The 19,251-nt window shown below is 38.3% G+C and overlaps 1 long non-coding RNA gene across 2 annotated transcripts in view; it reads left to right on the forward strand.

The window, feature by feature from the left end:
• Positions 1-19,251, forward strand: part of LOC147832722 (uncharacterized) — a 574,579-nt gene that overhangs the window by 350,758 nt on the left and 204,570 nt on the right. Inside the window, exon 1 of one of the 2 annotated variants that reach the window (XR_015514613.1) lies at positions 3,168-3,251. The exons of the other annotated variant lie outside the window; for it this stretch is intronic. This is a non-coding gene — a long non-coding RNA (uncharacterized LOC147832722). Of the gene's footprint in view, positions 1-3,167; positions 3,252-19,251 lie in introns of those variants that run through there. 2 annotated transcript variants of the gene reach the window in all.

The raw sequence follows: 19,251 nt of genomic DNA on the forward strand, positions 1-19,251 counted from the left end.
TAATTTACATTGACCTTTCCGTTTTATAATGAGTCAAAAATCAAATTTTAACAGCTTAAAGAAAAACTATAACATTTATTTATTTTTATTTTTTTAATCTTAAACTTTGGTGTCTCTTTCTAAAATGATACTCAAAAAAAAATTAGAAAAAAAAACCACATTTACTATACAACAGTTGTCCTTCAAGTCAATTTTGAGCTATAACAATCATTTTTGACTCTAGAAAATGGTGGTGAAATTTGAAACCATTGAGACCATTTCACCATGCCGGTTCAAGTCCCAGCAGGGTCAGTTGGCATTTCTGTGAGTTGTCAGATCTCTCTGCGCCGGTGACCAATTTTGTTGCGAATCATAAATGTGCACTGGAATAATATTTCAGAAAGACTTACTCAAGGATGCAAGATTATATTCTGTGTGTTAATTTACGTTGACCTTTCTGTTTTATAACGAGTCAAAAATCTAATTTTAACAGCTTAAAGAAAAGTATCTTAAACTTAATCTAAAACTTTGGTGTCTCTTTCTAAAATGACCCTAGAAAAAAAATTAGAAATTAATTAGAAAAAAAAAAACACATTTACTATACAACGGTTGTCCTTCAAGTCAATTTTGAGCTATAACAATCATTTTTGACTCTAGAAAATGGTGGTGAAATTTGAGACCATTGAGACCATTTCCCCATGCTGGTTCAAGCCCCAGCAGGGTCAGTTGGCATTTCTGTGTGCAGTTTGTATGTTCTCCCTTTGTTGGCATGGTTTCCTTCAGGCGCTCCTCTTTCCACCACAAGTCCAAAGACATGCGCTATAGGTAAATTGGGTAAGCTAAATTGTCCGTAGTGTATGTGTGAACGTCCTGGTCTTCCAGGATGGGGGTTTAACATTGGGCGAACAATCCACCTTGTTCAATTTAGATGTTACAAAACACCAACATGGGGTGGCTAAATAACAACTTTTTATATAAGCGGCCCTCGGAGTATGTAAATAAGTAAGAGTGAATGGTGTAAATAGAACTCAAGAAAGGTAAAATATGACAATCACAGAGGGCCTCAAGGACAACACATACGAAGAGATGATGCCAACCATAAAGCACTTCTAGAGGTCTCACTAATCCTGGAGCAGGCCGTATCTGGAGCAGATATTGTGGCAGTCATGGAGGAGTGTAGAGGGTGAGACTGGTTCCTGAAAGACTCCAGTGACACGAGTCTCCGCATTGATTCAGTGGGCAGCCTAAACACTCGCCGGTACCCTACTCACACCTGCAGCTTCTCGACGATGAACGCCCAGTTTTCTCCAGCCCCCGCCACCTAAACTGCACAAGAAGTTTAGACAGAGGAGAATGGTCTCTCTTAACTATGTCACGTTAGCGTGATCAAAAAAAAAAAAAAAAAAACTGGTGTAGAATCCAAGTGCAGTTTAGTTGATGTATTGTGCAGTGAAAGTGACAAAAATACAAAAATACAATGTAACAACACAGCAAACAGACAAACAAAACAAAAAACTAAGACAGATTAAACTCGAACTAGACTATAACAAGATACAAGAGCAAGGATCAGGAACAACATACCAAAGACGACAACAACCAATTAACAAACAGAGTGTGTAGTTCAAAAGCCACTCTAAATGTAGTTCTAAAGCCACTGTAGTTCGCCAGCAACCCCCAGCGAACTACAGTGGCTTTAGAACTACATTTCCATACATTCTTTCGCGCACACACCCGGTCTGTCATCTACACTGATTAACAACCACAGCTGTCTCTGTTCTCCATTGATTTCCTGGACTATATATTCAGTCATTCATCCTCTGTTTGTTAATTGGTTGTTGTCGTCTTTGGTATGTTGTTCCTGATCCTTGCTCTTGTATTTTGTTATAGTCTAGTTCGAGTTTAATCTGTCTTAGTTTCTTGTTTGTTTGTTTGCTATTTTGTTACTTTACATCTGGTGGACAAACACAGTCATGACAAACTAAGCCTGTTTTTTCAGGTTTTTTTTCCTTCATTTTGGTCAATTGGTGAAGTTTGTTCCTTGCCACTGGCTTGCTTGTTTTGGAACTGCGCATTAATCAATTTGCTCTTCAGTGTTTGGACTCTCAGCAGTAAAAAATAAACCACACTGAACTGAGCTAAACTGAGTTCAACTCTGAAATCTGTACCTAAACAGTTTTAATTTACTAACACTTCCATGTTGAGCTGCTTTGACACAATCTACACTGTAAAAGCGCTATAGAAATAAACAAGAATTGAATTGAACATGCAGTAAATACTGTGAAATTTCTGCACCGCTGAAACAAAGCAACCTGGTTAATTAACGTCCATCTAAAAGAGGCTTGTAGTTGAGGTGAAAATTCTTTTTGTCCCAGTAGATCCAGCGGCGGTTCATCCCTGATTTGCTTTTATGTGCAGTCATTTAACTGTACTAAATGGAGCATAATTTGTATGTCTGCTTTTTACGATCTTTGTTCAGTTTTAATGAAGTCATAACCCCATCGGCGGGAAAGCAGGCAGTTAAAAGGAACCAGAGGGAGCCTCTGTGTTAGTACAGTGTCTTTGCATGAGAAAGCTGTGAGAACATTGTGTTTTTTTTTTTTTTTTTGAAAGTGTAGCTGAATTGACATGCATGATGACAGACAATAGAGCTGTAAGAAAATCCAGAATTCAATGATAACAGAGTTGCACTGAGCTTTCAGAAACTTGCAGTTGTTAACAAGTCATAAATCCCTAGTTGTACGCTGTCAAAAATCACAGCAAGCCACTGAGAGTGCTGTACTACAGTGTTCTCCTAATATTTGAGGGTTAGTTGTACCTTTTCTGGTCCTAAAGGGACCTTGAGGTGTACTTTTAATGGTACTGACCCAGTCACTTGCTTTGGCAGTGTTGCATTATGTAATGTGACATCCATTATGCAAATAGCTTTACATATATTTGCATAAAAAATGTCAGCAAGGCTGCATTTATTTATTGAAAATACTGAAAAATGTATATTTCTTTCAGTAATCATACACAGCATTTTTAATATATATATATATATATATATATATATATATATATATATATATATATATATATATATATATATATATATATATTAGCGCTGTCAAAATTAACGCGTTAACGCATGCGATTAATTTTAAATAATTAACGCGTTAAAAAAAAATTAACGCAATTAACGCAGTTCAGGTTTTTTTTTTACTTCCTGTTGTGGTGGATGTGTGTTCAACATGCAATAAATGTGGATAAGACCAAGGAAGCACTTTTTGAAGGCAAGTTCCAGTATAAAACAATTAGTTGCATCACAGGTTATCCAGAGTTTCATGCAACGTCGGGTGTTTCATTTTTAACTTTCGACATCTGTTGTAAGTTGATACCGCATGGCGAAAAGAAAGAAAATCCTCCGCATTTCGTGACTCGGTGTTCCTTTAAGGTAAGGTTTCTTTTAAGGCTACACGGTAGAATTTTAATAAGAGTATTATCTTAATCATAATCGGAGTATTGGTGTCTTATGTAAATGTACTCAGAACGTCTGGTGAAGTCGCGAGCTGTCAAAGACGGCATTACTCTGCCTTTCAGCATGAGCCCTTCAAGTTTAGCGTGTTTCCTCATTAAACGCAACGAAAGCGTATGCTTCGCGTTATTGTGTCAGAATCCTTGTGAAATACAGTAATACTTTAGGACGCTTAGCAAATTTGATGAACGTGATCATGCGTGTTGAATCTGAGGGAAGTCGCTCCAGTATGGAAGGCCGTTGGGGCCAAAACGTCTGCAGCGCGTTGTGTGTGTCTGTCTGTGTGTGTGTCTGTGTCAGGCCCGTTGAGGGGTGTCAGGGGTGGAGTGAGCGACGTATCTGAGTAGGGGCGGGAGGGGTGTGCAATGTATTTAACGACCGGTTTGCAAGAAATTATCATTCATTTGCGGGCATTTGGGAGTCTCTGTGCACTTGCGGGATACTCCTAGTCTTAGCAACTGGATGAATGTAAAGGAGGATTAAGCAAAATTGTTTCTACTCTATAATTAATGTTCTCAACTTACAGCAATAAAACTTTACAATGAGTGCAACAGTTTGTATTCTATAGTTTATTATTATAATTTTTCATTTTCCATATCTGCAATTCCTGTATTTTGGCATTTTTTTTTGCAGTCCACTTAGAATCCAACATGGAAATCAATGTTTTCTTTATCGGCATTGATTGTTTTGAAATTTAAATGTCATTAACATTTTTTCACACAAATTCTGTCTGTCTACTATTCATTTTCCCTCAGAAAAATGCAACATACATTAATTATTCATTCATTCTCCTTCAGCTTAGTCTCTATTTCAGAGGTCGCCACAGAGGAATGGACCGCCAACTATTCCAGCATTTGTTTCATGCAGTGGGAACTATGGGAAGCACCAATGCAATCTCGCGGCAACTCAAAACTTTTTGATTTAATGGCTAATTCGTATGAGTTCATACAATGTAATTCATACGATTAAGTATGGTTTGCTCATCACCCAATGACAATTGGGGTTAGGGTGCCACGCATCCTTTTCAAAATAAAAACACTTCAACAATTGCATTTAAAATTCACTTTTTTTTTTTCTCCAAAGCAGTAAACATTGACTATGGTGGTAGCAAACTCTAGAAGAACTTAGTCCATAATGGAAATGCCCCCCTGCTATAAGCCAGTCTTTTCAGCAGAGGTAAAAGACAGTCTGCAAAAGCCCTTAAGAAGTTCATACTATTAGCATTTCGTACTATCAAATTACCTAGAGCTGCTTTCTCGAAGAAGGGGAGCAGTGGGAGGGATGAGGGAGTAAAAAAAGGGAACGAGTACACATCTGAAAATGGAGCTCATTTGAAACCCCAGTCTCTCATCAAACATTGTCACTGCGCTCCTTTCTCTCATTTAAATGACTCCTACTGCGGCACTGTTCTCTGGAAGGAGGTGCTTGTGACACTCTTTTTAAAGAGTGGAAGTTGGGGTCTTCCCATCATGCCTTGCAGTAGATGTCTTCTCTTATGAGCTTGCTGATTGGCTAGAGGGCAGTGTTGTTTCTTGTGACTATGTCTTGTTTGTCAGTGTGTTATCTACTTGCAGATTGAGCATACATATATATGAGCTGTTAAGGGAATCTGGCGAGTGTGAGCTGCTTTGTGTTTCTGTATGCAGACTGCACATGATGCAGTCATTTCAGAAATAAGCTCTGTAGCTTGTTGTTGTTTATGGTGTTACATTTTTAGAGATTAAAGGAGATGGGCATGGGCATACTCACACTAGTCGTCAAATCCATCTGTCCATCCATCTTTCTATCAATCCTATCTTTATTCCATCTATTTATTCATCATTCTGTCTCTTGTTGAACCCATTCATCAATCAATCCATCCATCTATTTATTATTCTCTTTTGTTCCATCCATTTATCCATCCATACTTCCATCCTTTCATTTATCCATCTTTCTGTCTCTTGTGAAATCCATTCATCCATCATTCTCTTGTTTCATTTATCCATCCTGTCTTTTATTCATCCATCATTCTGTCTTTTTTTAAGTCATCCATCATTCTGTCTTATGTTGAACCCATCCATACATCCATCCATCCATCCATCCATTCACCTATTTATCATTCTCTTTTGTTCCATTCACCCATGCAGTCATACTTCCATCCCTCCATTTGTCCGTCTCTCTGTCTCTTGTTAATCCCATCCATTCTTTTGTTTCACTCATCCATCCTGTCTTGCATCATCTATCCATTCATCCATTCATCATTCTATCTTGTTTCAAATCCATCCATCCATTACTATTTTTGTTCTATCCATCCGTACTTACATCATTCCAATTAACCATCTTTCTGTCTCTTTTGAAATCCATCCATCCATTATTCTTTTTTTCCCATTTACCCATACTGTCCACTATTCCTTCCATTCAATATTTTGTTTTTTAATCCATCCATCCATCCATCCATCCATCTATCATTTTGTCTTTTATCAAATAATCCATCAATCTATCCATCTATCTGACCATCTTTCACTTTTGTCCCATCCATCCATTTATCCATCAATCCACCCATCCACCCATCCATCCATCCATCAATCCATTATTCTGTCTCTTTTCAAATCCATTCATCCACCTTTCTATCATTCTCTTTTGTTCTATCCATCCATCCATCTGCCCATCCATCCGTTCATCCGACAATTCGTTCATTCATCCGACCATCCGTTCATTCATAATTTTTTCTCTAGTTAAATTCATCCATCCATCATACCTTTTTTGTTCCATTCATCCATTCTGCCTTTCGTTCCATCCATCAATGCATCCACCCATTATTCTCTCTCTTTTCAAATCTATCCAAGATCCACTTTTCCACAATTTTCTTTTGTTCCATCCATCCTTCCATCCATCCATCCATCCATCCATTCATCATCCATAATTATGTCTCTTTTCTAATATATCCATCCACTTTTCTATCATTCTCTTGTTCATTCCATCTACCCATTCATCCATTCACCATCCATTCATTCATCCATCATTTGAATCCATTATCCACCTTTCCATCATTCTCTTTTGTTCCATCCATCCATCCATCCATCCATCCATCTACCCGTCCGCCCTTCTATTTATCCGTAATTTTGTCTCTTTTCAAATCCATCTATCCATTCTATCTCTTGTCAAATGTGTCTGTTCGTCCATCTATTAATTCTTTTTTGTTCCATCCATCCATCCATCCATCCATCATTATTTTGTTCCATTCCTCCATTATGTCTTTCATCTCATTCATCTATCTATTTATCCATCATTCTGTCTCTTGACAAATTTGTCTGTCCATCCATCCATCCATCCATCCATCCATCCATCTATTCATTCATCCATCATTCTGTCTCTTTTCGAATCCATTCATCCACAATCTACCTTTCCATAACTCTCTTTTGTTTCGTCCATCCATCCATCCATCCATCCATCCATCCATCCATCCATCCATCATGGGTAATTGACTATAGGTTTGTATATCCATCCATCCATCCATCCATCCATCCATCCATCATGGGTAATTGACTATAGGTTTGTATATCTATCCTTCCACCCACCCATCCACCCACCCACCATCCATCCATCCATCCATCCATCCATCCATCCATCCATCCATCCATCCATCCATCCATCCATCCATCCATCCATCCATCCATCCATCCATCCATCCATCCATCCATCCATCCATCCATCCATCCATTCATCCATTGATCTGTTTCTTCTGCACAAAATCAGACTTTGTATCTGCAAGCCTTTTGTTTAAATCACTATTAGCGTCAAATCACTCAAATCTCACTCCAATGTTTTTTTTATGACATGCAATTTATCAACCATCACCACTAGACTAGACCCTGCTACTTTTACTTCCAAAAATGTTAGACCCCCCTTTACCCATTGCTGGTCCTTGCTGGTGTTTTTTTTTTTTTTTTTTTTTTTTTTACTGTAAAGATAAATAAGGAAAAGAGATAAGAGTAGGATTCCTCCAGAAAGCAGAGAGAGAGAGAACGAGACTAAGGATGCTTTGCATTTATATCCAATGAGAGTGAAGTCATGATTTGATTCTGATTTGAGCAGAGCAATAGATCTCCACAGCCTTGTCCAGACGGTGGATACTTGAAGAAACAAATGACTTCAAGCAGAAGACACTCAGACGTTGTTATTTTTCATTATTTGTTTACTCCGAAGCCGATGTGCATGATCTATCAAACCAAGAGCCCACATTTCACACCAAACAGATCAGGTCATAATGGATGGTCCTGTCTTGTATTCACTCCACGATCAGCTCAATCTTTTTCTCTCTCGGCCGCTCGTCGCTTCAGCTTTTGGTGGTGAAATAATTTCTGAGCGACTCTCTTTCTTTAAGCAGCTGCAGTTGGAGTCTTTAGGTTATACACCTTGCGGTCGAGCAGCTCCTGAACCCATTGTGCTGTGAAGGTAGACGCTTTTATAGGCAGGAGTAATCCAAACCTCACTCCGGGGATACCCTGTAATTTTCTTCCCTCCTGTGGAGAAACGAAGGCCACGGGTGTGTGTGATCTAATCAAGTGCTTATAGAGGCGACAAGAAAAGTTAGCAAGGTGCAAATGACTCTTTTACATTTATATCTTCTCTCATGACTCGTCTGTCGTGCTTTGCTCATTTCATTTCTTTCTGTTTCTTATTCTGTTTCTACAGCTCTGAAATGAAGAAATTACCAACAATAGAGTGGTTTTAAAAACCCCGTTTGAATTTAGGTGTAATTTCCTAGTGTGCTCTGTAATGTGTTTGCAGCTAATTTGTGAAATTAGGAGCTCAGTGTTGAGACTCTGAAGCTTTCGGTATGGAAGTCATGTGACTTTAATTAAACTCATTTTAATCAATCCTTTTCTGTGTCACTAAGAAGAATAAAAAAAATGGTTTTGTTTCCATAATTCCTGCTTTTGATTTGTTTTTCAGACCGATGAATCTTTATTAGCCTTTAGATTGGAGCAGGACCTCTTTTAATTCTAGACATTTCAAACAAAGTAAAGTAAAATAAAAGGTGATTTAAGTAGCTAAAATTATAACATGTTTATTTAATAAGGTACCATTCACTGGGGAAAAAATAGTAATAATGAAGAAATTATTTCTATTCATAAATTGTTAGAGAATGTAATTGCTCCATCGATCAGCATATCACTACATTGTTCTTTTATTTCATCCGTTCATCCTTCTTTAGCTCCACCCACATCCATATAATTCATGTTGCTATTAATAAACCACCGGTATACTATTCTGTCATCCCATTGTCAATATTTTTTCTAGCTGTAGTTCATCCGTCTCTCCACCAATTATATCCATCACACTACACCTCCGTTTCTATCATTGTATATGTTGTTCTGTCATTTCATCCATCGTGTTGTTCTACCATTACTCTGATTCCTTCTATCCGTCATTTTGTTTTTATTATTTCATATAGCCATCCATGCATCTGCCATTATATTATTCTGTTTTTTATTCTGTTTGTTCTTCCACCCATTCATCAACTCATCATGGGTAATTGACTGTAGGTTTGTCTATCTACCCTTCCACCCATCCAACCATCCATTTATCCATCCATCCATCCATCCATCCATCCATCCATCCATCCATCCATTCATCCATCCATTCATCTAATCATCCAGCCATCCATTCATCATGTGCAATTAACTATATGTTTGTCCATCCATCCATCTACTCATCCATCTATACATCCATCCATCCATCAATCATCCATCCATCCATCCATACATCATGTGTAATTGGCTGTATATCCATCAACCCACACATCATATGTCATTGGTCATCCATCCATCCATCCATCCATCCATCCATCCACCCATCCATCCATATATTCATACATCCATCCATCTATCCATCCATCATGTGTAATTGGCTATACATCCATTCATTTATCCATTCATCCATCTACTGATCCACCCATCCATCCAGCATGTGCAATTGACTATATGTTTGTCCATCTAACCATCTACCCATCCATCAGTCATGTGTAATTGGCTATATGTTTATCCATCCATCCATCCATCCATCCATCCATCCATGATGTGTAAATGGCTATATATTCATTTATCAATCTGTTCTTCCATCTATCCATCTTTCCATCCTTCCATCCAGCCATCCATCCATTCACCCATCCAATGATCATGTGCAACTGACTATATGTTTATCCATCCATCCATCTACTCATCTAACCATCCATCCATCCATCCATTCATCCATCCATCCATAATTGGCTATATATCTATCCATCCACCCATCATATGTAATTGGCCATCCATCCATTTATCCATCCATCCATCCTTCCATCCATCCATATCCTTGAGTTCATCCATGGGTTTGTCATTGCTCTATTTTTCTTATCTGTCATTTTACTTTTCTATTATTACACAGGCAATAAAGGAAAATATTGGCATGCTTGCTCTGACTTTTTCATTTCTTTCTCTTAAATAAGTCTCTGATTGTCAAAACAAATGTTCAGTCTTACCATTCTACAAGAGAAACAGCAATGATGTACTAACATCACATTGTGAAATTTAATGTCGACACCGTGTGTAATACCCGCTCTAACATTATTCCAGTGTGGAGTAATCCTTCTGTGATGGGCCAATGGGAATATCCTGCAGTGGGTTATCCAGGGCAAAAAAAGAAAAAAAAAAAGAAAAAAGGTTGATAAACAGACAGAGTAGAGACTCGCACAATATGATACCTGACGCCAGCATTCAGCCGACAATGAGAGATCTCTAGACTGGATTAGTGCTGGGCTAAGAGGGCTACAAAGTCAGGCCATTACCCAGACATCAGCGGTAGAATGAGGTCAGAGATAACATCACGGCACACAGGGGAAGAGAGAGGGTTAGCCTTGGCATGACTGCAACCTTCCATGTTTTTTTCTGCCACTGATAAACCTTGTCAGATAAATGATGGCGAACACAACAAAACTGATGCACATACGCTGTTCATGGAGTCCACTGGCGGTGCAGCTTTCAGAAAATGAATTGAGAATGCTTTTTTATATTCTGATGAAGTTAAATTGAGGTAGCAAACAGTATGCAGTTCTGAATTTGAGAATCTGAAAATCAAAGAAATTTATGTGACTGCAGAGTATTTTAAAAAATAATGAAAAACTGACCATCCATCCTTTCATCATGAGTAATTGGCTGTCTGTCCATCCATATGACCATTCATCAATCCATCTATCCACTCATCCATCCATCCATCCATCCATCCATGTATTTATTGATCCATCTATCATGAGTAAATGGTTGTCTGTGCATTTATACATCAATCCATCCATCTATCCATCCGTCCATCCGTCCATCCATCCATCCATCCATCCATCCATCCATCCGTCCATCCATTTATTTATTCATCCATCTATCAGGAGTAAATGGCTGTCTGTCCATTTATACATCAATCCATCCATCTATCCATCCATCCATCCGTCCGTCCGTCCCTCTGTCCGTCCATCCATCCATCCATCCATCCATCCATCCATCCATCCATCCATCAGTCCATCCATCCATCCATCCGTCCATCCATTTATTTATTCATCCATCTATCATGAGTAAATGGCTGTCTGTCCATTCATACATTAATCTATCCATCTATCCATCCATCCGTCCATCCATCCACCCATCCATCCATCCATCCATCCATCCATCATGAGTAAATGGCTGTCTGTTCATCCATCCATCCATCCATCCATCTTTCTATCTATCTTACTCTTTTGTTGGTATAAATAAATAAATGATGATGAAGCCATGTGATCGGTCATCATGACTGACGCAACTTTGAGCCCCAAATTGTCAGGCTTGACGGCTCCCCCCGCCTGCGCTCAGCTAATCTCGTTGATCACCGGCTGCAGCCGTGCTTCATGTCGAACGCACCTACGATAACTGCATGAACACACTAAAACACTGGACATGTGACATTCGTAACCATAACGTAACATTGTAGACGATTTTTTTGTGGTAACGAGTTTATTCTTTGGAGTTGTGCTTATAGAATTTTTATTTAAAAATGTGCATAAAATTTGGTAAACAATTAGCTATTGACTTTCTGCGGAGTCTCTCTCACTTCTACATCACTTTATATGAGTGAATCTCTGTAGAGAGAAGACGGTGCCAGGAATCTAGAATGTGAATGTGGCACGGTGAATGTCGTCCAGGAACTGAACGGCAGGTGAAGCTGTGGGGGATTGAACTGACCTTTGCCTTTAACTCTGATTGGACACAGCTGGTGTTCATACTGTATAGCCAGGGAGAGAGAGAGAAAGAGAGACTTCGGGCACAGCCATGACACGGCACTTCCTTGGCACATCCCTTTATTGGCCGCATTCTCTATGACATCTGTACCATATGCCACCATATAAAGATGGATGACCATTTACATTCATATTCGCACACCAATCTCTACTACCAAAAGCCAATTTATGTCTCTCTCGGCCAATGAGTTGGCTCAGAGTGTTGGAAGTCTGTGTCATTCTCATACAAGCACAGTTTTATTGGGTTTTTATACCGAGCTCTTTATATTGTTTTTATTTTTTGCCATTTTTATGTTTTTATTTAGTATTGAGTGTGATAAAGTGTTTTAAAATGTGTGTTTGTTCGATGTGTGATGTCATTTATACTTGAAGATGGGTTGGGGCATAGAGCTCCTTCCCCTTTTAAAATCAGCCAGTAGCATTTCATTTTTATTTATAGGGGTTTGGTCACACGCTGACTGGATAATTATGGAGTCCCTAGTCTCAAAAATAACACAATTACAAACTTTCCAACTATAAATAACATACTGATACTAGCATCTCCAATGAAGAAAACATATAGAAATACATAGAAAATGTGTGTGTGTGTGTGTGTGTATATATTTTTTTAATATATATATATATATATATATATATATATATATATATATATCGGACTCGAATCGGCGACAAGACTGTATATATATATATATATATATATATATATATATATATATATATATATATATATATATATATACATATATACATATATATATATATATATATATATATATATATATATATATATATATATATATATATATATATACTGTCTGAAAAAAGTCTTGTCGTCGATTCGAGTTGTAAGAGTTACAAATATCATAGTTGATAAATAGTTGGTCAACTAGAAGTCAAGTTAATTTGTTGTTTCTGTGTATATTTGTATAGTGTTGAATTATTAGCCCCCCTGAATTATTAACCTCACTGTTTAAACATAGTTTCTAAACACAGTACTTTTCATAACTCATTTCTAATCACTGATTTATTTTATCTTTGCCATGATTAAATGATTTAATGAGTAAATAATATTTGACTAGATATTTTCAAGACACTTCTATACAGCTTAAAGTGACATTAAAAGGCTTAACTAGGTTAATTAGGTTAACTAGGCAGGTTAGAGTAATTTGTCAAGTTATTGTATAACAATGGTTTATTCTGTAGACTATCAAAAAAATTAATTAATTCATTTTCTTGTCGGTTTAGTCCCTTTATTAATCCGGGTTCGCCAGAGCGGAATGAACCACCAACTTATCCAGCACGTTTTTACGCAGCAGATGCCCTTCCAGCCGCAACCCATCTCTGGGAAACATCCACACACATTCACACACACACTCATACACTACGGACAATGCATGTCTGTGGGGGAAACCGGTGCTCCCGGAGGAAACCCACGCGAACGCTGGGAGAACATGCAAACTCCACACAGAAACGGCAGCTGAGCCGAGGCTCAAACCAGTGACCCAGTGACCTTCTTGCTGTGAGGCTACAGCACTACCTACTGCGCCACTGCTTCGCCTATCAAAAAAATTATATAGCCTAAAAGGACTAATAATTTTGTCCTTAAAACAGTTTTTTTTTTTTTTTATTATTCTAGCCGAAATAAACAAATAAGACATGTTATTAAACAGGGAGTAATAATTCAGAGGGGCTAATAATTCTTCAACAGTATGTATATACACCTACATATGTAAATTATTAGTTTCATTTTTTAATTCCTAACTTTAACATAACCAAAAGAAAAACACCTACAGTTAAAATATATAATTGACTTTAGGATAAATGGATAGTTATATATTTTGTGATAGTCATTTATTTTAGTTATAATAATGCTTAAAATGATATGTTAACATTAACCTATTTGCATATTTGTTAATGAAAGCTTTGTCTGTCGATGCCGGATTTAACTGTTAACTTCTTTTAATACAAATGAAGGAGGGGGAGATGAACCAGTGTGCTTTAATTAACAGCTTCTCTATAATCATAATTGCTGTCAAGTAGATTAATCAGTACTTAGGAATTGCTCTTCATTTTATTTATCATCCCTGGCACAATGTAGGTCTTCAGATGTGTTGAGTTATAGCGCTGTCATCTGCATCTCTCTCCTTGACTTTCCATTTTGTTAATGAAGCACCTGCTCGCTCATAATTCAAATTAAACACTGGTCAAGCATTCATTAAGGAAAGCGCTCGTGCCCTTCCTCTGATTTTATTTATTGTCACTTTGGCTCTCTCACCTTTTGTTTCCTTCTTTCGGTCTTGTAAGACTTTCAAAGGCATTTATTGATTTTATTTTAAAGTGATATGTGCTTGTTGAGGCTACACTATGACTACAGTTGCAATTACTGTACATTTATTAAATATTAATGTTAATTTATATCATTTGTTTTTTAAGGCAGACCCCCTCCTAGTTTTTCGTGATTCCACGATCGCCGAATCCAACATAAAGGGCCCTATCATACACCCGGCGCAATGTGGCGCAAGGCGCAGCGCAATAGTCTTTTACTACTTTACGCTTGACACAAGAGTCATTTTGAGGCATTGCGCCACGCTGTTTAAATAGCTCAAATGTATGACCATAGGCGTTCTGGTCTAAAAAAGCAGGCGTGTTTTGGCACGTTGCTATTTTGAGAAACTGTAAATAGTCTGTTTTTTAGACCAGAACAAAGTCGGTCTATTGTCTGGCGCAAAGTGCGCCTGGCTTACACACTACACACAAGATGCAATACACAAATATCCTTACATATGAAAAAGATATAATATATTAAGGATATATATATATATATAGGATATAATAAGGATATATATAGGATATAAATGTAAATGATGAAGATATTACAAAACATATTAATTTCTAGCCTACATGAATTTAAAAACCACTGCCTTCATACTTTCTTCATCTCAGGAGGCTTTTTCAGTTCATTCAATTAGCTTTTGTATAATGTTATTATTATTAGCAGTATTATTTATTATATCCATATTTATATTTGTTTTGTTAAAAACAAGCTTAGATTTGTCCACCTGTCAGGTTTTAGACCATATGGGGCATAGTAGGTATATTTGGAAATAACTCAGTATTTTGACCATACTTTGTTGTTATTATTCATTTATTCGTTTGCTGGAAATTAGAACTGAATTTAGAAATAGTTTTGAAGCGAATATTTGCGCTTAACAAACAAAATCAATTATTTATAGGCTAATTGATGTCTGTGCGGTAAGGTTTCAATATCCACGAGAGCAAAAGCGAAAGTGAACTTACTTTACGTCATGTTAATAGCAATGCGCTTATGGCGCGACGCAGCTGGCTCTTAAAGGTAATGGAAGATGAGACTCTGATTGGTTTATTCTCAAAACACACCTATAACTCATTAGGAAAATAAACTCAACCCTTTTAGACCATGCACCATGGCGCAAAGCGGATTTTCCCGTCCTTAAGTTAGCAAAAATGCGTTCTGACACGCCCTGAAAGCGTTTGCGCCCTGCGTTTTGCGCTCTGCGCATGGACCGTCAAAATAGAGCCCAAAATCAACAAAAAGCTGCAAATTTTTGCACTCCTGCAAAATTTTTAATTAAACGCATAATAATCACAAAGGTACCTGATGGCAGATGCTCCGGGGGGAAAAATCTGAGAGAAACTAAGAGATACAACCTTCCTTTGGCCTAATCCCTACTGTTTTAGATCTTGTCTTGACAAGAGACCAAAATAAATAAGCTTTATTTTATAATTTGGCATTGTCACTGTGTCAGATTGCACACATAGCATAGGATAATGACAATGTGAAAAAAGAGTTTTGAAATTGTAGCAAATTTATTAAAAATAAAAAAACCTGATTAATCACAGCCTTTGCTCAATACTTTGTTGATGCACCTTTGGCAGCAATTACAGCGTCAAGTCTTTTTGATTATGATGCCACAAGCTTGGCACACCTGTCTTTGGGAACTTTTAACCTTCCTCCATGTAGTACCTCTCAAGTCATATCAGGTTAGACAGGAAGTGACAGTGTACAGCCATTGTCAGATCTTTAAAGTGATGTTCAATAGGATGTAGGTCTGGGCTCTGGCTGGGCCCCCCAAGGACATTCACCGAGTTGTTGTGAAGCCACTCTATTGATATTTTGGCGGTGTGCTTTGGGTCATTGTCCTTCTGGAAGATATACCGTTGCCCCTGTCTGAGGTCAAGAGCTCTCTGAAGCAGGTTTTCATCCAGGATGTCTCTGTACATTGCTGTATTCGTCTTTTCCTCTATCCTGACTAGTCATCCAGTTCCTGCTGCTGAAAATCATCCCCACAGCATGATGCTGCCACCACCATGCGTCACTGTAGGGATAGTATTAGTTTGGTGATAAGTGGTGCCTGGTTTTCTCCAAATGTAACGCCTGGCATTCACTCCAAAAATTTAAATTTTGGTCTCCTCAGACCAAAAAGTCCAGGTGGGGAGTGGCTTCCGTCTGGCCACTCTGCCATACAGGCCTGATTGGTGGATTGCTGCACAGATGGTTGTCCTTCTGTATGGTTCTCCTCTCTCCACAGAAGGACGCTGGAGCTCAGACAGAGTGACCATCGGGTTATTGATCACATCCCGGACTAAGGCCCTTCTCCCCAATCATTCAGCCTAGATGGCCGGCCTGCTCTAAGAAGAGTCCTGGTGGTTCCAAACATCTCCCACTTACGAATGATGGAGGCTGCTGTGCTCATTGTAACTTTCAGAGCAGCAGAATTTATATGTAACCTTCCCCAGTGTTGTGCCTCAAGACAATTCTGTCTTGGAGGCCTACAGACAATTCCTTTGTCTCCATGCTTGGTTTGTGTTTTGACATGCACTGTCAACCCTGGGAGCTTATATAGACAGGGTTATGCCTTTTCAAATCATGTCTAATCAACTGAATTTACCACAGGTGAACTCTGATTAGGCTGCTGAAACATCTCAAGAATGATCAGTGGAAACAAAATGTACCTGAGCCTTATTTAGAGCTTCACGGCAAAGGCTGTGAATACTTATGAGCATGTGTTTTTTTAGATTTTTTATTTTTAATAAATTTGCAACAATTTCAAAATGTATTTTTTCACATTGTCAATATGGGGTATTGTGTGCAGAATTCCGTGGGACATAAATTAATTTAATCCATTTTGCAATAAGGCTGTAACATAAAAATATCTGGAAAAACTGAAGCACTATGATTACTTTCCGGATGCACTGTATATCCAATGATGGATTTAGGCATGGGCAATATGGCAGAATTTTGCTATGGGCAGCATGGAGACCAACCCCGATCTTCACTTTAGTCTATGGCATGAACATCTCATGAGGGCGCCACGAAAGTTGTTTGTCTAGAGCGCCAGTTAAACTAGCACCGCTGGATATATGTACCAAAGAATATTTGTAAATTAGCAGTTTTTTTCAAATTTCGTAATTTATGTTTTTTTTTTTCACGTTTATTTATGCTTTTGAATTTCTAGGACCTTGGTATTTCTTTCAACAACTTCAGCCCATAACTGTTTCAGCTGTGAGATGTAAAGCATGATGGTAGGTGTAGTCCAGGTGAATGGCTGCTTTCATTTTTGTCATCATTTCTTTTTTTTCATGTTCTCATTTTTGTTCTCTGTGTTTTGTATTCTGCTTTCAGTTTTAGTTTTGGTGCCTTATAATTGTACACATCTTTTTTTATTTATACTTATTATTTTTCAAATCTTCGACCGTGCTAAATTTGATTTGGTATTTGATCCAATAACAATCCATCGGAAATCAGTCTAATATGCTTACAAATGTTTCCTTGGTGACAGGATCCTTGTTATACCGCTTCATTTCCATTTCATTTTCCAAATACATAAATCATAATTGTATTATTTATGCGTACATACAATAATTTATAACAGACAGTTGCAAAATAAATAAATAAATGATAATTTATGATGCCATAATCCCCAGTGGCGGCAGCACTGGAGCTGTCACATCACATGTCGGTGTTTATTTTCTTGAGTTATTTTTAAAACTGTATCTGATGAATAATTTGATAAACAAACAAAGACGTCTAAGATCCAGCAATAAAAGTGTGTCATATTTGGCCATAGCACATAAATTAATTCCAACATGCGTCTGTAAATGTACTGTGACATGAGCTTGGATTACATTCACAAAGAAATGTTCATACTTTAGCAAAATAAAATTTCTATTATTAGTGGTTAGCATAGAAATAAGGTTGCTGGTCCAAGTCTCAGCTAGGCCAGTTGCCATTTCTTGGCAGAGTTTGCATGCTCTCTACCCGTGTTGGTGTGGATTTACTCAGGTGAATTGATTCAACTAAATTGGCCGTAGTGTATGAGTTTGTAAATGAGTGTGTATAGGTGTTTCCCAGTACTGGGTTGCAGCTGAAAGGGTAAAAGATATGCTGAAATTGTTGGTGGTTCATTCCGCTGGGGCGACCGCCGACAAATAAGAGACTAAGCCGAAGGAAATTAAACATGACTTGCAGTAAACCTGCTCTGAATTGTAGTCAGTATGTTTTAGTAGGACATAATATTGATTCAACCAGCCATGTGAGTTTGTCCAAGATGGGAGACTGTTTAAACGTGTTTATTATTATTTTCACGGTTCTGTTTGGTGACGCCGGCGGCACAGAATTTACACTCTTCACCTTTAATATCTGACAGAAGCAGGCTCCGCGTGAAAGCAGACAGCGGTGTGACGGCCGTAAGGAGAATCTTCCAGAGCTGCACAGTCGAAGTGTTTTTATGTGTGCTAATGGATCGCTTGGAGATTGACAGGGCTAATGAAATATATGTGTCTCTCGCCCTGAGGAGAGGAGGGGTAAATAAGGACAGCACAAGGCCTGGCTTTTGGAACAGCACACTGTTTAGCACCTAGTATTTTTAATAGCATGTGAAATACCGGTCACAATTTATATTAAATGTACAAGTAGCACTATAACTAAGGCTTTTAGCATATTAAACTACTGATTATCTGCTTATCAATAGTAGTTGGGTTTAGGTATTGGGTAGGACTAGGGTTGTCAAATAAGATTATACTTCATTATTGCTAATGAACAGTTCATTCGTTTATTCATTCATTTTCTACTGCTTTTCCTGGGCCGGTATGCAGGGGCAGTCTTAAGAGAGAACCCCAGACTTCCCTCTCCCCAGACACTTCCTCCAGCTTCTCCGGGTAAGGCGTTCCCGGGTCAGCTGAGAGACATAGTCCCTCCAGCGTGTACTAGGTCTTCCCCGAGGCCTCCTCCCGATGGGACATATCTGGAATACTTTCCTAGGTAGGCAACCTGAAGGCATGCGAAACAGATGCCAGAGCCACCTCAGCTGACTTCTCTGGATGTGGAGGAGCAGTGGCTCCACTCTGAGCTCCTCTCCGGTGATAGAGCTCCTTACCCTATCCGTAAGGATGTGCCCTGTCACCCTGTGTAGGAAACTCATTTCCGCTGCTTCCGCTG

The sequence above is a fragment of the Danio rerio genome, chromosome 18 (genome assembly GCF_052040795.2).
Source record: "Danio rerio strain M-AB ecotype USA chromosome 18, GRCz13ab, whole genome shotgun sequence".
Classification (NCBI taxonomy): domain Eukaryota; kingdom Metazoa; phylum Chordata; class Actinopteri; order Cypriniformes; family Danionidae; genus Danio; species Danio rerio.